The sequence below is a fragment of the Bubalus bubalis genome, chromosome 19, assembly GCF_019923935.1.
Source record: "Bubalus bubalis isolate 160015118507 breed Murrah chromosome 19, NDDB_SH_1, whole genome shotgun sequence".
Taxonomy (NCBI): domain Eukaryota; kingdom Metazoa; phylum Chordata; class Mammalia; order Artiodactyla; family Bovidae; genus Bubalus; species Bubalus bubalis.
Genome location: NC_059175.1, coordinates 28,483,128 through 28,511,106, shown reverse-complemented (window position 1 = coordinate 28,511,106; position 27,979 = coordinate 28,483,128). Strand labels below are relative to the sequence as shown.

The following is a 27,979-nucleotide window of genomic DNA, read 5'->3' as shown; positions in this document are numbered from 1 at the left end:
TCAAATGATCCATATCCTTTGAAACCAGTTTATATACTCCTTCCATATACAGCTTTTTCTGATCTTTCTGGTCCAAACTAACCTTTCCCTCCATGGTGAATTAAATAAGGCCACACCTGCTTTGACATGGTCCTTGTCACGAGGTATGCTGAGTGTCCTGCACTTCCTCTCCTCAGGCTGAGTGGTCTCTGTGACTCCTGTTGAAATACTGAATGTTGCTGAAGTGACACTGTGTGAGTTTCCGGATCTAGACCACAGGAGCCTCCATTTCCTTCCTCCCTTCTCTTACAAGACAGCTGTCACGCCAGAAGTGTGAAAACCTTGAGATCACCATGCTGTGAGAAGCCCAAACTACATGGAGGACCAGAAGGATGAGATGCCATAAAGAAAGAGGGTGTGAAGGTCAGTAAGGTACTAGATTTTTGCAGGACCCTTCTTGAAGCTTAAAACAAGACCCAATGAGTGCCACATGATGCTCCTTGAAGCAGAATAATTGCTCTGCTGATCCCTGCCTGAATGCCTGTCCCACACAATTGTGACATACAAGAACACTATTGCTTTAAGCCACTAAATTAAGGGTAGCTTATTCTCCACAATAAATTATCCAAACGCTTTCCTCTAAACTCATGATGTCCCTGAGGTTAATTTGATAATTAATAATTTACATCCTTGTCTGTGGCCTTCATTGTTGCATTCAATCTCCATTTAAATATTTGTTGTTATTCAGTTGTTAAGGGAGAAGGCAATGGCATCCCACTCCAGTACTCTTGCCTGGAAAATCCCATGGACAGAGGAGCCTGGTAGGCTGCAGTCCATGGGGTCGCTAAGAGTCGGACACGATTGAGTGACTTCACTTTCACTTTTCCCTTTCATGCATTGGAGAAGGAAATGGCAACCCACTCCAGTGTTCTTGCCTGGAGAATCCCAGGGACGGGGGAGCCTGGTTGGCTGCTGTCTCTGGGGTCGCACAGAGTCGGACACGACTGAAGCGACTTAGCAGCAGCAGCAGCAGCAGCAGTTATTAAGTCATGTGCAACTCTTTGCAACCCCATGGACTGCGGTACACCAGGCTTCCCTGTCCTTCACTATCTCCGGGAGCTCACTCAAACTCATATCCACTGAATTGGTGAAGCTATGCAACCATCTCATCCTCTGTCACCCTCTTCTCTTCCTGTATTCGATCTTTCCCAGCATCAGGATCTTTTCCAATGAGGCAGCTCATCGTATCAGGTAGCCAAAGTATTGGAGCTTCAGTTTCAGTCAGCACCAGTCCTTCCAATGAATATATTCAGGGTTAATTTTTTTAGGATTGACTGGTTTGATCTCCTTGAAGTCCAAGGGACCCTCAAGAGTCTTCTCCAGCACCACAATTCAAAGATGTCAATTCTTCAGCACACAGCCTTCTTTATGGTCCAACTCTCACATCCGTACATGACAAACAGGAAAAATCATAGCTTTGATTATACGGACCTCTGTTGGAAAAGTAATGTCTCCACTTTTTAATATGCTATCTAGGTTTGTCATACCTTTTCTTCCAAGGAGCCAGCATCTGTTAATTTCATGGCTGCAGTCACCATCCACAGTGATTTAGAAGCACCAGAAAATAAAATCTGCTGCTGCTACTGCTACTGCTGCTAAGTCGCTTCAGTCGTGTCCGACTCTGTGCGACCCCAGAGACAGCAGCCAACCAGGCTCCCCCGTCCCTGGGATTCTCCAGGCAAGAACACTGGAGTGGGTTGCCATTTCCTTCTCCAATGCATGAAAGTGAAAAGTGAAAGTCAAGTCGCTCGGTCGTGTCCGACTCTTAGTGACCCCATGGACTGCAGCCCGCCAGGCTCCTCTGTCCATGGGATTTTCCAGGCAAGAGTACTGGAGTGGGGTGCCATTGCCTTCTCTGTAAAATCTGCTACTTTTTCTATTTTTTCCCCATCTATTTTCATGAAGTGATGGGATCAGATACCATGAGCTTAGTTTTCTGAATGTTGTATTTTAAGCCAGCTTTTTCACTCTCCTCTTTCACCTTCATCAGGAGGCTCTTTAGTTTCTCTTCACTTTCTGCCATTAGGATGTATCACTTGCATATCTAAGGTTGTTAATATTTCTCCCAGCAATCTTGATTCCAGGTTGGCAGTCATCCAGCCCAGCATGTTGCATGATGTTCTCTGCATATAAGTTAAATAAGCAGAGTGACAATATACAGCCTTGATGTACACCTTTCCCAATTTTGAATCAGTTCCATGTCTGGTTCTAATTGTTGCTTCTTGACCTGCATACATGTTTCTCAGGAGACAGGTAAGGTGGTCTGGTATTCCCATCTCTTTAAGAATTTTCCACAGTTCGTTATGATTCACACAGTCAAAGGCTTTAATGTAGTCAGTGAAGCAGAAGTAGATTTTTTTTCTGGAATTCTCTTGCTTTTTCGATGATCTAGTGAATGTTGGCAATTTGATCTCTGGTACATCTACCTTTTCTAACTATTGTACATCTGGAATTTCTTGGTTTACATACTGTTGAAGGCTAACTTGAAGGATTTTAAGCATAATCTTGCTAGCATGTGAAATGAGTATGACTGCGCAGTAGTTTAAACTTTCTTTAGCATTGCTCTTCTTTGGGACTGGAATGAAAACTGACCTTTTCGAGTCATTTGGCCACTGCTGAGTTTTCCAAATTTGCTGGCATATTGAGTGCAGCCCTGTAACAGCATCATCTTTTAGGATTTTAAATAAATCAGCTGGAATTCCATTACCTCCACTAGGTTCATTTGTAGTGATGCTTTCTAATGCCCACTTGAATTCAGACTTCAGAATGTCTGGCTCTAAGTGAAGAAACACAACATCATGGTTATTTGGTTCTTTAAGAACTTTTGTGTACCAGTTCTGTGTGTTCTTCCCATCTCATCGTAATATCTTTTGCTTCTGTTAGGTCCATGCTGTTTCTATACTTTATTGCACCCATCTTTGCATGAAATGTTCCCTTGGTATCTCCAGTTTCCTTGAAGAGATCTCTGCTGCTGCTGCTAAGTCACTTCAGTCGTGTCCGACTCTGTGCGACCCCATAGACGGCAGCCAACCAGGCTCCTCGGTCCCTGGGATTCTCCAGGCAAGAACACTGCAGTGGGTTGCCATTTCCTTCTCCAATGCATGAAAGTGAAAAGGGAAAGTGAAGTCGCTTAGTCGTGTCCGACTCTTAGTGACCCCATGGACTGCAGCCTACCAGGCTCCTCCGTCCATGGGATTTTCCAGGCAAGAGTACTGGAGTAGGATGCCATTGCCTTCTCCAGAAGAGATCTCTACTCTTTCCCATTCTATTATTTTCTTCTATTTCATTCCACTGTTCACTGAGGAAGTCTTTCTCATTTCTCCTTGCTATTCTTTGGAATTCTGTATTCAGTTGGGTATCGCTTTCCCTTTCTTCTTTGCCTTTTGCTTCTTTTCTTTCTTCAACTATTTGTAAGGCTTCCTCAGACAACCACTTTGCCTTCTTGCATTTCTTTTTGGGGGGGGGATTGTTTTGGTCACTGCCTCCTGTACAATGTTATGAACGTCTGTCCATAATTCTTCAGGCACTCTGTCTACCAGATCTGATCCCTTGAATCTATTTGTCACTTCCACTGTATAATCATAAGGGATTTGATTTAGGTCATGCCTGAATGGTTAGTGGTTTTCCCTCCTTTGTCTATTTTATGTGTGATTTTTGCAATAAGGAGCTCATAATCTGTGCCACAGTCAGCCTCAGGTCTAGTTTTTGCTGACCTTATAGAGCTTCTCCATCTTTGGCTGCAAATAATAGTCAGTCTGATTTTGGTATCAACCATCTGGTAATGTCCATGTGTAGTGTCACTTCTTGTGTTGTGGGAAGTGGGTGTTTGCAATGACCAGTGTGTTCTCTTGGCAAAACCCTGTTAACTTTGCGCGGCTTCATTTTGTACTGCAAGGCCAAGCTTGCCTGTTAGTCCAGGTATCTCTTGACTTCCTACTTTTGCATTCCAGTCCCTTATGATGAAAAGGACTTTTTTGTTTGTTTGTTTTTGGTGTTAGTTCTAGAAGGTCTTGTAGAACCCTTCAGCTTTGGCATTAAAGGTTGAGGCATAGATGTGGATTACTGTGATCCTGAATGGTTTGACTTGGAAATGAACCAAGATAGTTCTGTCATTTTTGAGACTGTACACAAGTACTTCATGTCAAACTCTTTTGTTGACTATGAGGGCTACTCCATTTCTGCTAAGGGATTCTTGCCCACAGTAGTAGCTATAATAGTCATCTGAATCAAATTCACCCATTCCCATCCATTTTAGTTCACTGAGTCCTGAAATGTCAATGTTCACTCTTACCATCTCCTGCTTGACCACGTCCATCGTACCTTGATTCACGGACCTAAAATGCCAGGTTCCTATGCAGTATTGTTCTTTACAGCATTGGACTTTACTTTCACCACCAGACACATCCATTACTGGGTGTCATTTCCTCTTTGGCCCAGACTCTTCATTCCTCCTGGAGCTATTTATCCTCTTTTTCCCAGTAGCATATTGGACACCTACCGATCTGGAGAAGCTCATCTTCCAATGTCATGTATTTTTGCTTTTCATACTGTTCATGGGATTTTCAAGGCAAGAACACTGAGGTTGTTTGCCATTCCCTTCTCCAGTGGACCACGTTTAGTTGTTATGTAATTATATCTTCTTTCCCAACTATATTACAACTCTTTTCAGTACCTGGAAGTAGTTCTTTTTATGTCCTGCCATGTCTTAAAAAAAATAATACTTTTAGTGTGCTCTGTTTTTTACTTGTTTACTTGTTAAAGGCTCACTATAGGCAAAATATATTGTTTTCTGTGTTTTCCCTTTTTTGTAGTAAAATAATGCTGTAAAATCCTTAGGTTTTTTTTTTTTTTTTCCCCTTAAGCCATCATCAAGTGGAAAGGGTATGACAAGATCTTCAGTTCACTCAGTCATGTCTGACATTTTGCAACCCCATGGACTGCAGCATGCCAGGCTTCCCTGTCCATCACCATCTCCTGGAGTTTACTCAAACTTATGTCCATAGATCCATGATGCCATCCAACCATCTCATCCTCTGTCATTGCCTTTTCCTCCCACCTTCAATCTTTGCCAGCATCAGGGCCTTTTCAAATGAGTCAGTTCTTCGCATCAGATGGCAAAAGTATTGGAGTTTCAGCTTCAGCAACAGTCTTTCCAATAAATATTCAGGACTGATTTCTTTTAGGATGGACTGGTTTGATCTCCTTGCAGTCCAAGGAACTCTCAAGAGTCTTCTCTAACATCATAGTTCAAAAGCATCAATTCTTCAGCTCTCAGCTTTCTTTATAGTCCAACTCTCACATCCACACATGACTACTGGAAAAACCATAACTTTGATTAAATGGACCTTTGTTGACAAAGTAATGTCTCTGCTTGTTAATATGCTGTCTCAGTTCAATACAGTTCAGTCACTCAGTCATGTCCGACTCTTTGCGACCCCATGAATCGCAGCATGCAAGGCCTCCCTCCATCACCAACTCCCGGAGTTCACCCAAACTCTTGTCCATCAAGTCGGTGATGCCATCCAGCCATCTCATCATCTGTCATCCCCTTCTCTTCCTGCCCCCAATTCCTCCCAGCATCAGAGTCTTTTCCAGTGAGTCAATTCTTCACATGAGGTGGCCAAAGTACTGGAGTTTCAGCTTTAGCATCAGTCCTTCCAAAGAACACCCAGGACTGATCTCCTTTAGAATGGACTGGTTGGATGTCCTTGCAGTCCAAGGGACCCTCAAGAGTCTTCTCCAACACAACAGTTCAAAAGCATCAATTCTTTGGCACTCAGCTTTCTTCACAGTCCAATTTTCACATCTATACCTGACCACCAGAAAAACCGTAGCCTTCACTAGACGGACCTTTGTTGGCAAAGTAAGGTCTCTGCTTTTTAATATGCTATCTAGGTTGGTCATAACTTTCCTTCCAAGGAGTAAGCATCTTTTAATTTCATGGCTGCAGTCACCATCAGCAGTGATTTTGGAGCCCCCAAAAATAAAGTCTGCCACTGTTTCCACTGTTTCCCCATCTATTTCCCATGACGTGAGCGTAACTTTTCTTCCAAGGAGCAAGTATCTTTTAATTTCATGGTTGCAGTCACCATCTGCAGTGATTTTGGAGCCCAAGAAAATAAAGTCTCTCACTGTTTTCATTGTTTCCCCATCTATTTGCCATGCAGTGATGGGACTGGATGCCATGATCTTAGTTTTCTGAATGTTGAGCTTTAAGCCAACTTTTTTACTCTCCTCTTTCACTGTCATCAAAAGGCTCTTTAGTTCCTCTTCACTTTCTGCCATAAGGGTGATGTCATCTGCATACCTGAGGTTATTGATATTTCTCCCAGCAATCTTGATTCCAGCTTCTGCTTCATCCAGTCCAGCATTTCTCATGATGTACTCTGTGTATAAGTTAAATAAGCAGGGTGACAATATACAGCTTTGACGTACGCCTTTCCTGATTTGGAACCAGTCTGTTGTTCCATATCTGGTTCTAACTGTTGCTTCCTGACCTGCATACAGATTTCTCAAGAGGCAGGTCAGGTGGTCTGGTATTCCCATCTCTTTCAGAATTTTCCACAATTTGTTGTGATCCACACAGTCAAAGACTTTGGCATAGTCAATAAAACAGAAGTAGATGTTTTTCTTGAATTCTCTTGCTTTTTCGGTGATCCAGCAGATGTTGGCAATTTGATCTCTGGTTCCTCTGCCTTTTCTAAATCCAGCTTGAACATCTGTAAGTTCACGATTCATGTACTGTTGAAGCCTAGCTTGGAGAATTTTGAGCATTACTTTGCTAGGGTGTGAGATGAGTGCAATTGTGTGGTACTTTGAGCATTCTTTGGATTGCTTTTCTTTGGGATTGGAATTAAAACAAACTTTTTCCAGTCCTGTGGCTACTGCTGAGTTTTCCAAATTTGCTGACATATTGAGTGCAGCACTTTCACAGCATCATCTTTTAGGATTTCAAATAGATCCTAGGAAACTGCAAAAATGAAAATGGAAATATGGCATGGCTTAGCTCCTTTTGAAAATAATATTTAATTTTAAGATTGTATTGAAGAAAGGCATTATATCAGACATTAGTCTGTAAAGTACTAAATATAAAGATGGAATTTGCTACTTCCCATTAATAGAAAACAAGCAAAAATACAAATACAAGTCATGAGAACTTGTTGGCAAAATTCTGCAGTAGCCCCCAAGATTCTTGACCCATAGTCATGGGGGTAACCCTGGAATGCGGGCAGGTTTGTGAATATGGTGTGGTAGTCACTATTTTGATAAGGTTCCATTTGATAGCACTCTATTTTGGCAGGCGGGAAGGAGACATTCCTAGTGAGGCAGATGCCCTTATGCTTTTACGGAGAAGCAAACAGCCGCAGTGTGAACTAACTGCCCATCAGTCCTCTGGAAACTGAGCATGTCAGGCCCACAACTCTGAGTTGAATTCTGTGAACAACGGGTGTACTTGGAAGAAGCCACAAGCCTCAGATGAGATCACAGCCCAGGTCAACACTTTGCAGCCTGGTGAGACCCTGAGCAGAGGGTACAATTAACCATGCCTGTCTCTTCTGACCCTCATGGAAATTGTGAGATCATAAATTTGTGTTAAATCATGAAGTTAGTGGTAACAAACTAATATAGGGCAGCCCATCAGTGATTCTAGTTACATTTTTTTTTTAATTAAAAAAAGAAAGAGTCTATACTTGAATAAGGTCAGGAGTGGATATGGAAGGAAAAGGAAACCACTTTAGTCATCTCTGGATATTAAGAAGAATTGGATGAAAAAGTTCCAGAGCTACTTAGAAAGTTATATCATTTCTAAATTGGGACCTATGACCTTCTAACAATCATTTGCTCTCCTTCTCTGGGAGGAAGAAAAAGGAGAAAAAGTGTATATATATATATATATATATATTATATATACACACACACATGCACATACTTATGTCTGTATAGACATGTGTATTATATAAAGAGACATGTATATATATATATATATATATAGACACACACTACACAGAGATATATATATTTAATAAATGCTAAATGATTTAAACAATGTATGGAGATCTTTTGATCTCAGGGATGGAAGCCCTCTACCAGGAGATAAATCATAATTGGTCTAAAACCATGAGTAAAAATCTCATTCCCCTTATCAATGGTGGTCTAAGGAGAGAATAACAGATGAGATACAAGAGCAAATCTACTGTGAATGTCTTTCTTCATCAAAAAGAGAAAAACTTTAAACAGAAAAGGCTTTCTGCCCCATCCCTTTGACTCCCTCTTCCTGCCATGAATATAGCCATGATGCCAGTATCAATGGTGGCAACTTTGCAATGATGTGATGACCAGCCAACTTTCCCAAGAATAGCAGAAAACAATGAAAAAAAGAAACCCGATTCCTTGGTGCATCTCTGAGCCTATTACACCAACCCTGAGATGCCTCCCTCCAGATCTGTATCCAATAATAGCTATTAGTTATAGCACTGTTATTGGGCATTTTGGTTCATAGTAGTTGAATGCATTCCTATCTCTTCCAGGACTTCTCTAGTTTAATTAAAAGCCTTGCACTATGCCTTAGAACTCCCATTCTGTCTCCACACAGGATTCTCCTTCCACCTCCTAACTTTAATTAGTCATCTTTTCTGTAAGGATAATATCCAATATCTAAGGACATTAAATAACTTTTTAATTTATTTTTCCACATCTTCCTCCACCCAAACTATGCTCATCCTAAAATGCTTATAATTCCCCTGAAGTTGACTATTTTATGCACCTAACTAAATTAACATCTGATTCTTTTTTTTTTTTTTTGGTAAAGCTTGGAATAGCTTTGCTTATAGCTCTACTGCCTAATTCTTCCTTCAATTTCTATGTGCCTTTTACTCCAGAAAATTCCCTTTGTGCATTTCAAGAGCTTCTGCTCTGGCTCGCACTGCATCTGTGTACACCCTAATCACAGACTGAGCACCAAAGAAATTATGCTCTTGAACTGAGGTGTTGGAGAAGACTTTTGAGAGTCCCTAGGAATGCAAGGAGATAAAACCAGTCAATCCTAAAGGAAATCAGTCCTGAATATTCATTGGAAGTGCTGATGCTGAAGCTGAAGTTCCAATACTTTGGCCACCTGATGCACAGAGCCAACTCATTGGAAAAGACAGGGATGCTGGGAAAGATTGAAGGCAGGAGAAGACGGGGCCAACTGAGGATGAGATGGTTCGATGGCATCCCTGACTCAATGGACATGAGTTTGAGCATGCTCCAGGATGTGGTGAAGGACAGGGAAACCTGGTGTGCTTCAGTCCATGGGGTCACAAATAATCGGATACAACTGAATGACTGAACAACAGCCATCACCTGTTTATGTTATTTAGCTCCCTAAATATGGAAACAGTGCGTGGTTTACCTTTGCATCCCATGTGCCACAATGTGCAATACACAGTTGTCACAGAGTTGAACTAAAGAAAAAAACCTCATGGAGTGTCCCTGGTGGTCCAGTGACTAAGAGTCTGAGCTCCCAATGCAGGGGACCCAGGTTCAACCCCTGACGGGGGAACTAGATCTCGCATGCCACAACTAAGACCTGGAATAGCCAAATAAAATAAAATACTCAAAAGCGACACATATTCTCTGAAAAGTAACCATCTCTTGGCATGTCCCTCAACCCAGATTCCCTCCCCAGAAATGATGGTTATTTGTGCTGCCTTCTTCAGGAATTTTCCAAATATATGTAAAATATTTCTGAATGCCTATTTCTTTTCATATAGATAATGACATTCCATGCCCACTATCCCACACCTAGCTTTTCTATTTTAACAGTATATCTGTTTCATTCTTATAGAGCTTTCTCCTTTAAACAGGTAAATGTTCTATTCTGTGAATCTTCAACTATGTATTTACTAGGTCTTGCTTGACTGCATCTATTTTGTCTTAATACTTCCATTTACAAGCAGCTTAAAAATCAATGTCATTGTACATTTCTTTAGTGGCTCATACAAGGGTGTATATGTAGAATATAATCATGGAAATAATATTTCTTCATCAAAAGATATTTGTGTTTTATACTTTGATAAATACTGTACCATTGTTTTTCTTCAAAATTATTAGTTTATATTCTCAGCAATGAAAGGGTTTGTTTCCCTATAGTAATGCCAACAAATCAGATCCTTGATCTTTGTCAATCTGACAATTGAAAAGCTATGCATTTACAATTGAATTTTTACTTCTTTATAAAAAGTGATAAGTCGAGTTAAACATTTTTATGCATAGCATTTTTATGTTATGCATAAACATTGCAAACAACAAAATCCAGTCTGGCTAGTTTAATCAGAAAAATAACCTCTTAAAGTTTAATAGGTACTACTGTGGATTGTTGAAGAAACAGACTCAAGGATACACTTTCAGGAACACCAAAGGGCATGCAGTACACTGGTCTGATATGAACCCCACTGATACCTCCTCCATCAAACATGAAGCACCAGAACCCAATGGCCCACATCTACCACTGCCTCCATCACTGATGCTGTCTGTGCATCAGGAATTTGCTCTTGAAATTCCTGCTGCCACCTACACCAGCCAAATGGGAGCGCTCCCCTGCAAAAACAGGAATGCCACCCTGTTTATCTCTGAATCAGTCTCACTCACCTGGGTAGTTCAAATGCAAGGGTACATATCTGAGTGCTACCTGCAGGAGAGGTTAGTATTTGAGTTCTGACCTCAATGAAGGGAGGCAAGCAAGATTCATAGCGTTAATTTTCCCAAATACAGAAGAGTTTTCAAAATACATTAAGTCCTAAAAATGTCAAATATTCACACCAGCCCTATCCAACAGGCAACTCTTCTTCATAATTATTGTTTGAAACAAAAGCAGATACTCCTTTGCGCTCATTCATTCATTCGTGTCTAACTTTTTGCATCCCCAGAGACTGTAACCTGCCAGACTCCTCTGTCTATGGAATTTTCCCGGCAAGAAAACTGGAGTGTGTTGCCATTTCCTACTCTAAGGGATCTTCCTGTCTAAGGGGTTGAACCCAGATTTCTTGAGTGGCCTGCATTGGTTCTTTACCACTGAGCCACCTGGGAAGCCCTAATGTAACTTCTACTCATATCAAATACAGACACTTCCTCCAATCCCAGTAATAGGCAAGTCTGGTTAGAAGGGGAATTCAGATCCCTGACTCATACAGATGTATTCTAAGGCTCTGGGACTGGGATATAGTATTATGTGCATTTTCTGTATGATTATTTTGTGAAATCTGCTAAAGTAAGGTTTATGACTGAAACTACTTAATAGGGCCATCTATTTCTACTCTAACTTCTCATGCATCACACTTTCTCACAGATCGAATGGCATGCTGTGACTGGTTTGGGGATCCTGCTAGAAGGAAGTTAAAGATACACTTGGTGCAGGGGTTAATAGTTAGCCGTCTATTGCTCTGGCTAAGCCATGAAAAACTCACCATGAGAAAAAAATTAAAGCAAAATATAGCAATACAGCATAACCCAGATAAAAGTATGTCAGGTAGATCAGTTGTGGTTCTTACTGATAAACTAAGGAAGAACAGCGTGGACCTTGAAATGCCAGGTCAGCACAAGTTCAGAACGCTGCTTGTGCACAAACCAAAATGTTTTCCCAAGGCATAGGCAGGTCTATGACCTTAAGCTAGGTGATATCCCTTGTACAAGAAAATAACAAATATCAGTTCAGTTCAGTCAGTTCAGTCTCTCAATAGTGTCTGACTCTTTGTGACCCAATGGACTGCAGCATGCCAGGCCGCCCTGTCCGTCACCAACTCCCGGAGTTTATGCAAACTCGTGTCCATTGAGTCGGTGATGCCATCCAACCATCTCATCCTCTATCGTCCCCTTCTCCTCCTGCCTTCAATCTTTCCCAGCATCAGGGTCTTTTCAAAAGAGTCAGTTTTTCGCATCAGGTAGCCAAAGTATTGAAGTTTCAGCTTCAACATCGGTCCTTCATTTTTTTTTTTTTAATTTTATTTTATTTTTAAACTTTACATAACTGTATTAGTTTTGCCAAATATCAAAATGAATCCACCACAGGTATACATGTGTTCCCCAACCTGAACCCTCCTCCCTCCTCCCTCCCCATTCCATCCCTCTGGGTCGTCCCAGTGCACCAGCCCCAAGCATCCAGTATCGTGCATCGAACCTGGACTGGCAACTCATTTCATACATGATATTTTACATCAGGACTGATCTTTAGGATGGACTGGTTGAATCGCCTTGCAGTCCAAGGGACTCTCAAGAGTCTTCTCCAACACCACAGTTCAAAAGCATCAGTTCTTCAGTGCTCAGCTTTCTTTATAGTCCAGCTCTTACAACCACACATGACCATTGGAAAAATCAAGCCTTGACTAGATGGACCTTTGTTGGCAAAGTAATGTCTCTGCTTTTGAATATGCTATCTAGGTTGGTCATAACTTTTCTCCCAAGGAGTCTTTTAATTTCATGGCTGTAGTCATCATATGCAGTGATTTTGGAGCCCCCCAAAATAAAGTCTGCCACTGTTTCCACTGTTTCCCCATCTATTTGTCATGAAGTGATGGGACCAGATGCCATGATCTTTGTTTCCTGATTGTTGAGCTTTAAGCCAACTTTTTCACTCTACTATTTCACTTTCATCAAGAGGCTCTTTAGTTCTTCTTCACTTCTGCCATAAGGGTGGTGTCATCTGCATATCTGATGTTATTGATATTTCTCCCAGCAATCTTGATTCCAGCTTGTGCTTCTTCCAGCCCAGCATTTCTCATGATGTACTCTGCATATAAGTTAAATAAGCAGGGTGATAATATACAGCCTTGATGTACTCCTTTTCCTATTTGGAACCAGTCTGTTGTTCCATGTCTGGTTCTAACTGTTGCTTCTTGACCTGCATACAGATTTCTCAAGAGGTAGGTCAGGTGGTCTGGTATTCCCATATCTTTCAGAATTTCCCACAGTTTATTGTGATCTACACAATTAAAGGCTTTGGCATAGTCAGTAAAGCAGAAATAGATGCTTTTCTGGAACTCTTTTGCTTTTCCAATGATCCAGAAGATGTTGGCAATTTGATCTCTGGTTCCTCTTTTTCTAAATCCAGCTTGAACATCTGGAAATTCACAGTTCATGTATTGTTGAAGCCTGGCTTGGAGAATTTTGAGCATTACTTTGCTAGTGTGTGAGATGAGAGCAATTGTGCAGTAGTTTGAGCATTCTTTGGCATTGAGCATTTCTTTGGGATTGGAATAAAAAGTGACCTTTTCCAGTCCTGTGGCCACTGCTGAGTTTTCCAAATTTGGTGGCATATTGAGTGCAGCTCTTTCACAGCATCATCTTTCAGGATTTGAAATAGCTCAAGTGGAATTCCATCACCTCCACTAGCTTTGTTCAAGTGACACTTTCTAAGGCCCTCTTGACTTCACATTCCAGAATATCTGGCTCTAGGTGAGTGATCACACCATCGTGGTTATCTGGGTCATAAAGATCTTTTTTTATACAGTTCTTCTGTATATTCTTGCCACCTCTTCTTAATACCTTCTGCTTCTGTTAAGTCCATGCCATTTCTGTCCTTTATTGTGCCCATCTTTGCATGAAATGTTCCCTTGGGATCTCTAATTTTCTTGAAGAGATCTCTAGTCTTTCCCATTCTATTGTTTTCCTCTATTCCTTTGCATTGATCACTGAGGAAGGCTTTCTTATCTCTCCTTGGTATTCTTTGGAACTCTGCATTCAAATGAGTATATCTTTCCTTTTCTCCTTTGCTTTTTGCTTCTCTTCTTTTCACAGCTGTTTGAAAGGCCTCCTCAGACAGCCATTTTGCTTTTCTTTTCCATGGGATGGACTTGCTCCCTATCTCCTGTACAATGTCATGAACCTCTATCCATAGCTCATCAAGCATTCTGTCTATCAGATCTAGGCCCTTAAATCTATTTCTCACTTCCACTGTATAATCATAAGGGATTTGATTTAGGTCATACCTGAATGGTCTATGACCAACCTAGATAGCATATTCAAAAGCACAGACATTACTTTGCCAACAAAGGTTCGTCTAGTCAAGGCTATGGTTTTTCCTGTGGTCATGTATGTGAGAGTTGGACTGTGAAGAAGGCTGAGCACCAAAGAATTGATGCTTTTGAACTGTGGTGTTGAAGAAGACTCTTAAGAGTCCCTTGGACTGCAAGGAGATCCAACCAGTCCCTTATAAAGGAGATCAGCCCTGGGTGTTCTTTGGAAGGAATGATGCTAAAGCTGAAACTCCAGTACTTTGGCCACCTCATGCGAAAAGCTGACTCATTGGAAAAGATTCTGATGCTGGGAGGGATTGGGGGCAAGAGGAGAAGGGAACGAAAGAGGATGAGATGGCTGGGTGGCATCACTGACTCGATGGACATGAGTCTGAGTGAACTCCGGGAGTTGGTGATGGACCGGGAGGCCTGGCGTGCTGCAATTCATGGGGTCGCAAAGAGTCGGACACGACTGAGCAACTGATCTGATCTGAATGGTCTAGTGGTTTTCCCCACTTTCTTCAATTTAAGTCTGAATTTGGCAATAAGGAGCTCATGATCTGAGCAGAGCTTCTCCATCTTTGGCTGCAAAGAATATAATCAATCTGATTTCGGTGTTGACCATCTGGTGATGTCCATGGATAGAGTCTTCTCTTGTGTTGTTGGTGGAGGGTGTTTGCTATGATCAGTGCATTCTCTTGGCAGAAGTCTATTAGTCTTTGCCCTGCTTCATTCTGTACTCCAAGGTCAAATTTGCCTGTTACTCCAGGTGTTTCTTGACTTCCTACCTTGCATTCCAGTCCACTATAATGAAAAAGACATCTTTTTTGGGTGTTAGTTCTAATAGGTCTTGTAGGTCTTCATAGAACCGTTCAACTTCAGCTTCTTCAGTGTTACTGATCCGGGCTTAGACTTGGATTACTGTGATATTTTGAAATAGTCAAAGAATGTTTTTTGAACTATTCAAAGATAGTTTGAAGTAATCAATAAAACGGGAGGCATGACTGGGGACACAGGAGGCTGACTTCATCATACCACAACAGATACTTTCTGCTTACAAAGATACTAAATAAAAGTTACTTGGCTCCAAGGAATGGGGCTCTTGATCCAAGAGGGCTTGAGTCCCCCAGTCCCATCTTTAAAATTTTAATTCTGTCTCTAGTTTGTTTTCCCCAAACTGTGCATCGACCACTTTTGATCCCTGCCTGCTGAACTGGTTCCAGCAAGTGGCACCCAACATGGGGCTGAAAAGTGAAGGATTGTGGAGAACGAAACTGCAGGTGAAATATCAATATCGGCTCACGGTCCTGAAGAAGAGGGATGAGGCCTCAGAAAATCCCCCTTTGTGGTAAGTAATGCTCTCTCAGGTATTGAAACTGGAGTTAAGCATGGGAAATTCAGAAAGCTTGGAACAGTACTGGCCATATATATGCCTCTTGCAGCAGGTTCTAAAAGCAGGAGGAACAAAAATAAGTGAGGGCCGGCTACTGGAGCTTTTACAAACCATTGAGAAACATTGCTCATGGTTCCCTTCTCTGAGTATTTTAGATTTAGGGCCATGGAAGAAGGTAGGTAGTGAATTAGAGAAACTTCTTTGCAAGGGAGTGCCCTTGCCTGTATCTATCTGGTCAACTTGGACACTGAGAAAATCTATTTTAGAACCTCTTCAGACTCCAGAAAACTCAGAGGGAGTGAGGATGAATGTGAATCCCCATCAGAGGGAAGACCTGAATATCCAAAGCCAGCAGGGATAGAACAAAAAACACAGGAGGCTCTTAAAAGTACAGTTCCTTCTGTGCTTTTGCAGAGGATGAATTTCCTCTACCTCCACTTCCTCCCCCTCCTGTCTTAACCAATGGAGTGACTTAAGCTTTTCCTTCTTTGCCACGGGCAACAGTTCTGTCACCCCTCCAGAAAGGTATTTGGTGGGCTGACTTGGAGGTTATGACTTTGACATTTCCAATGACAATACATGAATGAGTAGCTCCTGGGACAGATCCTAATAATCCTAATGGGGTGTATGAGACTGTACACAAGCAGATTCCCTTCAAAATACTAAATGAACTTAAGCAAACTGTTCAAAATTATGGAGTAAATTCTCCTTTTACTGTGGAAATAGTGCAGGGACTAGCTGAGGGTTCCCATTTGATTATGGTGTCTCATGACCAAGCCAGATAGATCCCCATGTCTTTAGATCAATTGACAGGCAGTGGAAATTGGGGGAGGACTCAAGATCAAGTGCTTACGGAAGATCAGGCTATAGAACAGGTGAGGTGATACTGCATAAGAGTCTGGGAGAAAATAGAGGTTAAAGGACAGGCTTTCCTTACTTTAAGAGAAGACTTTACCTCCCCAGAAAGACAATCCCTGCTGGGACAACATCTTATTAGTCAGGCTACCCCTGTCATCAGAGCCAATTTGAACATTCTCTGGTTTAATTTTTAACTATGAAACTATGACTACAAAAAGAGAGAGATGACATTTTTGACACTGAATGGCCATGATATTATTTAGACTCCAGAGAACACTGGTTAAAATAAAATCTTTATTTGAAATTGCAAAACCAGTTCTCCTTGCACGTGCAATTAGAAAAAAAGTTGGCTTGTTAAAATACTTTGTTGGAGCTCCAGTTCTTCCTGAGAAACAAAAACAGGTCTGGGAAAAAACCTAAAGTTAACTCATATCATGTCCTTGGGATAAACAGCCCACTCTGTCTGGGACTCCAGCCATGAACAAATTGGTAGAACTCAAACCAAGAATAAAAGAAGGCACAAAGACATTTTAAATATCAAGCAGAAAACTATGAGATCTCTGTCTATATGTCTGTCTAAATTTATGTGTGACTCACAGTGTGTATTTGTCCTTGGACAAAATTACTAAAGGCTGATTGGTCAATGAGCTCTATTTAATTGGCCTAAAGAGAAGTAAGCACTTACGAATCAAACAATTCTAAATTCCAAAAAATTAAACTAAAATGAATTTCAGGCTTGTGTGAACTAGGAAATATTCACTATTGAGTTGATAGCTGGTATTAATGTGTGTTTACTGATCTAATTCACATAGACATTGTGTAGATAATTTTGCAAATGATATAGCTATGGGTGATTTATATTTACCAGTCTACAGAATGATGATATAAACTATAGTTCATGGTTGCTGAAGGAAAGTAGGACATGTATGTTCAACAAAAAGGTATAAGGATGGAATTACTTTCTATTAAGGAAAAAGGAAGTAAATCTGAACTTATAGGTGGCTGTTCTCTGAATGGGCAAATAAAGTGATGAATCCAGAAGTGTAAAAAAGGTCTGTGGCAAGTGGAAGAGAATTTTGTGTGTGATACAAGTTTATTAAGACATTACACTGCCTTTGAAATCTTTTATTGTCACTTTGACTAGGTGAATGACTATTGTTTCACAATGAATATAAGCTGGTACCAATCTGGAATTTGGTTTTCTCTTCCTGTTAAAAAAACAAAGTCTTCTTGGAGTATAGCTTTTGATTACAGACTATGTAAATGTCTTAGTCTTTAAGTGATTCATACTTGCTTTTAAAATCTTTTGTGACTTCGATAAAATAAATGAGTGTTATTTCACAATGATCTATGGAGACTATAGCACACATAGACAAAGCTCATTCTGCCTCTACAAAATTAACGCCTCATCAGGAAATTTAAAATGGATAAATAATGGCTATAAACCAAACAGCAGGGCTACGGGAGGTCCAAGATGGCCACTTGGCTTTTCCTGGCTCCCTGACAAACCTCACTTTATTTGATAGTATAAAGCCTTTCCTGGCTGTAGGGTTAATATCTCACAATGGAAAAAAAAAAAAAAAGGTTAAAATACATTTTCTGCAATCTCCAGTGATCAGGGCACCCACTTTGCTGGTCAGGTCGTACAGACACTGCAAAAACTTCATGAGCTTCTTGGAGACCATTACTTTCACTGACGTCCTTTGTCGTCAGGCAAGGACCACAAACAAAAGGATTGGTTTCATGAGATTGAACAGGCTGCAAAATATGACTACAATGTTCATGATTTTTTTGTCTGACGTGTTACTGGCTTCTAATCTTTGTTTTCAGATATAAAGAAACTCTTGTCCTCAAGTCACTGATGGTTTAAAACAATTTAGTGATTTACACCTGTGAGTAAAATTAAAACATTTTTCTTTTCCTCTCTGCCTCATCCCTCCAGAAATTGGAGACATTTGGGTTCTGAACAGCCTCATCATGTTACAAAAAAGATTGTCTCCAGACATATACAAAAACCTCAGAGTATACTGGGGAGCTCTAAAAAAAAAAATCCACCCAACTGATGTCAGGTCTATGACATCTAATATGTTTCATTGAATCTTAAGTTCTAGTTTTGTTAATTAATGTCTGTATGACTCACTTGTTAAATTGTGGTTATGTTACATTGCTAAGAGGCTTCATTAAATTAAATTAAGAAGGACATTCATTAATTTAAGTTAAAAATATCCTTCACTGAAAAGGACACTGTAAGTTTGTTTCTAAAGCTTATCTCAGTACCAGTCTTTGAATAAAGATCAGATGCTCTGCAACCAGAAAATTAACAACTAGATATAGTCATTTAATAAACTAAGTCAGATGACTTAAAAATGTCACTGGGCTATACCTAATAAAAGTTCTTGACTTAAGTTCTTACTTATGATTTTACTATTACTGCTAACTAAGTTGTTTTCTGTATTGCCTGTTTCAAGAATTGTTGTCCGTTACATTAGGTGCCCAATATGCTACTAGAGATCAGTGGAGAAGTAACTCCAGAAAGAATGAAAGGATAGAGCCAAAGCAATAACACCCAGTTGTGGATGTGACAGAAACAACACCCAGTTGTGGATGTGGTGATAGAAGCAAGGTCCGATGCTATAAAGAACAATATTGCATAGGAACCTGGAATGTTAGGTCCATGAATCAAGACAAATTGGAAGTGGTCAAACAGGAGATGGCAAGAGTGAACATTAACATTCTAGGAATCAGCGAATTAAGATGGACTGGAATGGGTGAATTTAACTCAGATGACAATTGTATCTACTACTGTGGGCAGGAACCCCTTAGAAGAAATGGAGTAGCCATCATAATCAATAAGAGTCTGAAATGCAGTACTTGGATACAATCTCAAAAATGACAGAATGATATCTGTTGGTTTCCAAGGCAAACCATTCAATATCACGGTAATCCAAGTCTATGCCCCAACCAGTAACCCTGAAGAAGCTGAACGGTTCTATGAAGACCTACAAGACCTATTAGAACTAACACCCAAAAAAGATGTCCTTTTCATTATAGGGGACTGGAATGCAAAAGTAGGAAGTCAAGAAACACCTGGAGTAACAGGCAAATTTGACCTTGGAATATGGAATGAAGCAGGGCAAAGACTAATAGAGTTTTACCAAGAGAATGCACTGATCATAGCAAACACCCTCTTCCAACAACACAAGAGAAGACTCTACACATGGATATCACCAGATGGTCAACACTGAAATCAGATTGATTATATTCTTTGCAGCCAAAGATGGAGAAGCTCTATACAGTCAGCAAAAACAAGACCGGGAGCTGACTGAGGCTCAGATCATGAGCTTCTTATTGCCAAATTCAGACTTAAATTGAAGAAAGTGGGGAAAACCACTAGACCATTCAGGTATGACCTAAATCAAATCCTTTATGATTATACAGTGGAAGTGAGAAATAGATTTAATGGACTAGATCTGATAGACAGAGTGCCTGATGAACTATGGACAGAGATTCGTGACATTGTACAGGAGACAGAGAGCAAGACCATCCTCAACAAAAAGAAATACCAAAAATCAAAATGGCTGTCTGAAGAGGCCTTACAAACAGCTGTGAAAAGAAGAGAAGCGAAAAGCAAAGGAGAAAAGGAAAGATATACTCATTTGAATGCAGAGTTCCAAAGAATAGCAAGGAGAGATAAGAAAGCCTTCCTCAGCGATCAATGCAAAGAAATAGAGGAAAACAATAGAATGGGAAAAACTAGAGATCTCTTCAAGAAAATTAGAGATCCCAAGGGAACATTTCATTCAAAGATGGGCACAATAAAGGACAGAAATGGCATGGACCTAACAGAAGCAGAAGATATTAAGAAGAGGGGACAAGAATACATAGAAGAACTGTACAAACAAGATCTTCATGACCCAGATAACCACAACGGTGTGATCACTTACCTAGAGCAAGACATCCTGGAATGTGAAGTCAAGTGGGCCTTAGGAAGTATCACTGCAAAGAAAGCTAGTGGAGGTGATGGAATTTCAGTTGAGCTATTTCAAATCCTTAAACATAATGCTGTGAAAGTGCTGCACTCAATATGCCAGCTAATTTGGAAAGCTCAGCAGTGGCCAGAGGACTGGAAAAGGTCAGGTTTCATTCCAATCCCAAAGAAAGGCAATGGCAAAGAATGCTCAAAGTACTGCACAATTGCACTCTTCTCACACGCTAGCAAAGTAATGCTCAAAATTCTCCAAGCTAGGCTACAACAATACATGAACCATGAACTTCCAGATGTTCAAGCTAGTTTTAGAAAAGGCAGAGGAACCAGAGATCAAATTGCCAACATTCACTGGATCATTGAAAAGGCAAGAAAAACATTTAAAAAGCTGAAACCCCAATATTTTGGCCACCTGATGTGAAGAACTGACTCATTTGAAAAGACCCTGATGTTGGGAAAGATTGAAGGCAGGAGGAGAAGGGGACGACAGAGGATGAGATGCTTAGATGGCATCACTGACTCGATGGACGTGAGTCTGAGTGAACTCTGGGAGTTGGTGATGGACAGGGAGGCCTGGCGTGCTGTGGTTCATGGGGTCACAAAGAGTTGGACACGACTGAGCAACTGAACTGAACTGAACATTATCAAATGTGTGACTGAGCCATTGATATAATGATGGTATACAATTCCATATGAAATCCATAGTTATAATGGATGTAACTCATATATTTTCCTTTGGTTAGCCCTCTTATGTATATATGAAAATTGATACATTCTCTCAGTTTATATGGACCACTACTCAATCCAGTGAGACTAAAAAACATGTACAAAGACATTTATATGCTTGTTTGCTGTTATGAAACTACCAAAAACTATAAAAATGATAATGGCCCTGCTTATACCAGTAGAACATTCCAACAATTTCTTAAAATTTGGTTTATAAAACATTCTACTGGCATTCCCTAAAATCCACAAGGACAGGCCATAATGGAGATAGCTAATCAATCACTTAAACATATGATACAAAAACGAAAAGGGGGAGATGCCATGGGACAATAAACAATATTGAATAAAGCTTTATTTACTCCTAATTTTTTGAATATTTTGACACAAATATGGAAACTTCAGCTGAGCGACATTTTCAGGCTACATCCACAAATACAACTAAGCCTGTGATTTGGTGGCAAGATCCACTAACAAATACTTGGTCACTGGGGAAGTTAATTACAGGGGGAAGAGGGTTTGCTTGTATCTCCCCAGGAGAAAGTCTATAACCTGTGTGGATTCCAGCTTGTAGAGTAAAACCAAGCAGAAACAACCAGTGACTCCAGGCAACATCATCATGGTTATGCTTGTCCTGATAACCATCGCAGTGAATATACCCCTGGCTTCAGCAGAAGCAAAAAATTATACCTATTGGGCATATGTACCTAATCCCCTGTTACTAAGACCTGTTAATTGAAGTGAAGTATCTATCCCTGTTTATGTTAATGACTCCTCCTGGTCCAGAAGACAAGCATTTGCCCATTCATCAAAAGGAAGAGGGGACCTCCTTTATTTTATTTTTTTATATAAATGTATTTATTTTAACTGGAGGTTAATTACTTTACAATATTGTATTGGTTTTGCCATATATCAACATGAATCCGCTACAGGTGCATATGTGTTCCCCATCCTGAACCCCCCTCCCTCCTCCCTCCCCGTACCATCCCTCTGGGTCGTCCCAGTGCACCAGCCCCAAGCATCCAGTATCATGCATTGAACCTGGACTGGCGATTCATTTCATATATGATATTATACATGTTTCAATGCCATTCTCCCAAATCATCCCACCCTCTTCCTCTCCCACAGAGTCCAAAAGACTGTTCTATTAATCTGTGTCTTTTTTGTGGTCTCGCATACAGGGTTATCATTACCATCTTTCTAAATTCCATATATATAAGCTTTAGTATACTGTATTTGTGTTTTTCTTTCTGGCTTACTTCACTCTGTATAATAGGCTCAAGTTTCATCCACCTCATTAGAACTGATTCAAATGTATCCTTTTCAATGGCTGAGTAATACTCCATTTAATAGTACTTTGGGTTATGACACTTGGCCTGTTTGCCTGGGTGCTTACCAGGGCTATCTTAATCTATCAATGCAGGCTTTGCTTTCTGTAAATTCTTTGAATAGAATTCACACTAAGGCTCAACTGTATTTACTAGATTGAGCTTTGGATATCAAGAGACTGATCAAAGTAATCTAACTAAGCCAGATAGACCCTTATGTGAGAACAGACACATATGGACCAACTGACAAGATCAAATACACTGGGATAATTGTCACAGAATTGAGGGGTGATATTACTTAGTGGTTCCCATGGAATTGTCTGGGACTAGTCTCCTAAGGGGTATGCAGTCTCTAATTGCTCAAACCATAACTCATCCTGCAATCCTTATAAGAAGGTACACTGGCATGTGTCTGTATATAAGCACACTAATATTACTGCACATTCAGAATATCCCGTTATCTGTCATGGCAGTGGCATGTCTCTGCCACAGCCACAGCTCAAATTGCTGCTGCTGCTGCTAAGTCACTTCAGTCGTGTCCGACTTGGTGCGACCCCATAGACAGCAGCCCACCAGGCTCCCCCGTCCCTGGGATTCTCCAGGCAAGAACACTGGACTGGGTTGCCATTTCCTTCTCCAATGCGTGAAAGTGAAGTCGCTCAGTCGTGTCCGACTCTTGGTAACCCCATGGACTGCAGCCTACCAGGCTCTTCCATCCATGGGATTTTCCAGGCAAGAGTACCGGAGTGGGTTGCTGTTGCCTTCTCCACAGCTCAAATTAGGTAGGGCTCAAACAGAAATATGAAAGTTGGTCATAAGCCTGAAAAAATATCAAATTTGCTGTGGAAATTATTCTCATTCCACAAATTAAACTTTGACATTCAATACATCAGCAAATTGGGCATTTTATACTCAAGCTTGTGTTGATGAAAGTGAAAGAAGAGAGTGAAAAAGTTGGCTTAAAACTCACCATTCAGAAAACTAAGACCATGGCATCTGGTCCTATCACTTCAAGGCAAAGAAATGGGGAAACAGTGGAAACAGTGACAGATTTTATTTTGGGGGCCTCCAAAATCACTGCAGATGGTGACTGCAGCCATGAAATTAAAAGATGCTCACTCCTTGGAAGAAAAGTTATGACCAACCTATACAGCATATTAAAAAGCAGAGACATTACTTTGCCAACAAAGGTCCGTCTAGTCAAAGCTATGGGTTTTCCAGTGGTCATGTATGGATGTGAGAGCTGGACTGTGAAGAAGGCTGAGCACCAAAGAATTGATGCTTTTGAAGTGTGGTGTTGGAGAAGACTCTTGAGAGTCCCTTGGACTGCAAGGAGATCCAACCAGTCCATTCTGAAGGAGATCAGCCCTGGGATTTCTTTGGAAGGAATGATGCTAAAGCTGAAACTCCAATAGTTTAGCCACCTCATGCGAAGAACTGACTCATTTGAAAAGACCCTGATACTGGGAAAGATTGAAGGCGGGAGGAGAAGGGGATGACAGAGGATAAGGTGGTTGGATGGCATTACCAACTCAATGAACATGAGTTTGCATAAACTCCGGGAGTTGGTGATGGACAGGGATGCCTGGAGTGCTGCAGTCCATGGGGTTGCAAAGAGTCGGACACAAATGAGCAACTGAACTGAACTGAACTGTGTTAGGGATCCATACGTGATTGTGATTGGCACTATAACTATTAAGCAGACAGAAAGGAACCTGACCTGCCAGGATTGCAAACTATATACCTGCTTGAACAGTTCTTTATTTAACGCTAATCATTCCTATGTGTGGAGAAGGAAATGGCAACCCACTCCAGTAATCTTGTCTGGAGAATCCATGGACAGAGGATCCTGGCAGGCTACAGTCCATGGGGTTGCAAAGAGTCAGGCATGACTGAGCAACTATCACTCACTCATGCCTATGTGATTTTGCATAGACATTTAGGAGTTTGGCTCCCATTAACTCAAAATAGGCCTTGGGAACTCTGCCCTGACATGCATACTTTGCTCACAGCACTAAATACTATTTTGCAAAGTTCCAAGCGTTTTATCGGGCTCCTTATTGCCACCATAATGGGCATTATTGCCATCACCACCACAGCAGCAATGGCAGGAATAGCTCTCCATCAGTCAGTACAAACCACCACCTTTATGCAGGAGTGGTACAAAAAAATGCCAGTTCTGCTTGGGGAGCCAAAACTCATATAGACGAGGAGATTAACAACAGGTTGGTGGATTCAGAAAATGCAGTGCTACTCGTAGGAGAAGAAGTACAAAATCTCAAATTACAAATACATTTAAAGAGTGACTGGAACATTACTCCTTTTTGTGTGACCCCCCAGGTGTATAACCATCTGAACACTCCTGGGAAAAAGTTAAATGGCACTCGCAGGACCATACAACTGACAACCTTACTCTAAATATTAAAAAGCTACAAGCAAAAGTCATTGGCATGCAGCATGCTTCTCTTAGACTATTACCAGGTACAGATACACTTCAAGGAATATCAGAGGGCCTTAACTCATTGAGTCCTCTCAAGTGGATCAAAAGCATCAGAGGTGGTTTCACTGGAACACTAGCTATGTTCTGCTGTTTCACTATAATCTTCTTTAGTCCTCAGATGCATGTGAAAACCCTCCAAGAACTAATGAAGAAAGAGGTTGCAAGATCAACATATCTTCTGGTACAAAAGCAAAAAGGGGGATAGGCAGAGGTTAATAGTCAGCCTCCTGTTGCTCTGACTAAGCCATGAGAAAATCACCATGGGAAAAAAATAAAAGCAAAATATAGCAATACAGCATAACCCAAATAAAAGTACATCGGGTTGATCAGTTGGGGTTGTTATGCCCTGCTAAGCTAAGGAAAAACATAGGGTGGACCTTGGAATGCCAGGTCAGAGCAAGTTCAGAATACTGCCTGTGCACACACCAAGATGTTTTCCCAAGGCATATGCAGGTCTATGGCATCCAGCTAGGTGATACCCCTTGTACAAGAAAACAACAAAGATAATTTGAAGTAATCAATAAAATGGGAGACGTGACAGGAAACACAGGAGGCTGACTTCATCATAGCACAACAGATACTTTCTGCTTGCCAAGACTCTAAATAAAAGTGGCTCCGAGGAACGGGGCTCTTGATCCAAGAGGTCTTGAGTCCCCTGGTCCCATCTTTAAAACTTTAATTCTGTCTCTAGTTTCTTTTTCCCAAACTGCGCATTGGCCACTTTCAATCCCTACCTGCTGCGCTGGCCGCAGCAACTTGAGATTTATTCGAATAAAATTTTGTGTTTTGTGATCCCTTTAGCATAGAAACAAGTTATTGCTAGCCACCCAGTCTAGAAATGACTTAAAGATATACAGAGCTTTTACTGTGGGACTCACCCTGTATTGACTGAGGCAACTCTGGACATCCCAACATAAAGGTGAAGAGGGATAGACTGAGTCTTGATACGCTATTATCACTTGGCACCAGAAGTAAGTTCAGAAGGAAAAGGATATCTTTGCCAGATCAAAGTGTTATGGACTGAACTGTGTTCCCCCAAAATTTGTATACTGATGTTCTAACCTGCCAGCATCCTTGAGTGTGAGTGTATTTGGAGATGATTACTGACTTACTGGACATGAATCTGGGCAAACTCTGGGAGTTAGTGGAGGACAGAGGAGTCTGGTGTGCTACAGTCCATGAGATTGCAATGAGTCGGGCATGGCTTAGTGACTGAACAGCAAGGTTAAATGAGGTCATATGAGCGGGCTCAGAATCTAATGTGTCTAATCTTGGACATAATCCAAGATTATGGAAGAGACAAAAAAGGATGTACAGAGAGAGAAAAGGCCATGTGAGGCCACAGAGCAAAGATGGCCATCTACAGGGTCAAGGAAAGAAGCCTCAGGAGAAACCAAACCTGCTCGGGTCACTTGTCACTGTCAACTTTGTTTTGGTGGTAACTTTTCTCAGTATACCTTTTTTGTCTTATGACTTTATCACCAACAATTATGTATTATGCATTCAGATTAATTAATCTTTCAAAAAATGGCTTTTGCTTCTGTCACATATAGAAAAGCCTTCCTTATTTTAAGAAAAATATAAAAGTGTGATTTATTCTAGTATTGTTTTGCTTTCTCTCTTTATCTTGAATTTTTGATGCATTTGTAAACTGAACGGTTATGACTCATCTTCCTGTCATATCCAATCATCTTTTATTTTAGAATTTCATTTTGCCTCTGTGTTTGGGGCAATAAAGTTATCCACTCATTTAAATGAATTATTCATTTATTATCTGTTTAATATTCCTGTTTCTCATATTTCAAGCAAGCTCAAACAAGTGACACTGTTTAATTAAAACTATTGGGAAGAGGGCTAACCACACACATGAATGAGAAAGGAAAATTAAATAACCTGAATATACCCAATAATCTGATTATTTAGCCTAATGGAAGTAAAGATTTCACAGCTGGACTGATTCTCAAAGAGATCTAGTTCAAGTTCACATTTTAGAGATAAAGCAATTTACAGAAGGCAAAATCAAAGATGTCAAAGCCTGATGCAGAAAATTTCATTTCAGCCTTTGTAATAGAAGTGAGAGGTGAAGGAGGGGATGGTGAGAGAGGACATCTTCCACTATAAATGATTTAAATGTCTCAATTTTTATCCAAACATTTGATTTTATTCAGAGAGTTTTATTTCAAAATAGAGCCAATATATTATTTCCCATGACATTTTAACAGTTTTGATAAATTAAAAAAAAATAAGATTGACAAGTTAAATAAAGCTGCTTGATCTCAACAATTAGATATTTGGCCATTTGTGCTGCTGTCCTCAGCCTCCCTCTATGGCTCAGTGGTAAAGAATTGGCCTGCAATGCAGGACACAGGTTGGGAAGATCTCTTGGAGAAGGAAATGACAACCCACTCCAGTCAGTATTCTTGCCTGGAAAAATCCCCTGGACAGAGAAGCCTGGCGTGTTCATGGGGTCACAAAGAAGCTACAGTTCATGGGGTCACAAAGTCAGACATGACTGAGCACCATGTACATTTTAACTTTAGTATTGCCCTCACTTTTTCATTAAACTGTTGCCAAAAAAGCATGCCATGTCTTAGTGTTTACAACCTGCTAGGTGCTCTAGAAATGTGTTTTTGATGACATGGTATGAGAAATAAATAAATCATTACCCTGATTTTCGTTCTGATACAAAGCAGCTTTGTAGTCATTCTGGAAGATTAATGGTTGCTAAGGAAAATGTTTAGTTAATAAACTTAGGTATTATTTAAGGCGCTCTTGACAAAGAGGGAAAGACAGGAGGATTAGCTTTCCTCAATGAATAACTTAGAAAAAATGGATTTAATATTTTTAAATATTAAAAAAGAGCAAACTCAGCCTGTGGAGACAGTCTTGCATGTTCATACTGGTTAAGAGGATGTTTGGAGGCAGCGGTTTTGAGACCGAGCATTACCACTTAAACTTTTTGTGAATTTGGGTACATCACTTAACTACTCCAAGCTTCAGTTTCTTTTCCTATAAAATAGGGAGATAATACATGTCTGCCAGTGTTGTAAAGGTGAAAATAACAGTCTTGGCAGCACTGCAAATGACAAAACAAAATATGTGAATGTTTGTTGCTATGACTATTATTATAGGTTTCAAAAAAGTGGTTTTTTTTTCTAGTTT

General features: G+C 40.5%; 1 long non-coding RNA gene across 1 annotated transcript; it reads left to right on the top strand.

Moving 5' to 3' along the window:
- The first annotated feature begins 146 nt into the window (after nucleotides 1–146).
- LOC112580627 lies at nucleotides 147–18,832 on the top strand. The gene is made up of 4 exons (XR_003104956.3): nucleotides 147–402; nucleotides 15,193–15,378; nucleotides 18,112–18,173; nucleotides 18,771–18,832. It is a non-coding gene; the product is annotated as an uncharacterized LOC112580627 (long non-coding RNA).
- The last annotated feature ends 9,147 nt before the right edge of the window (nucleotides 18,833–27,979 follow it).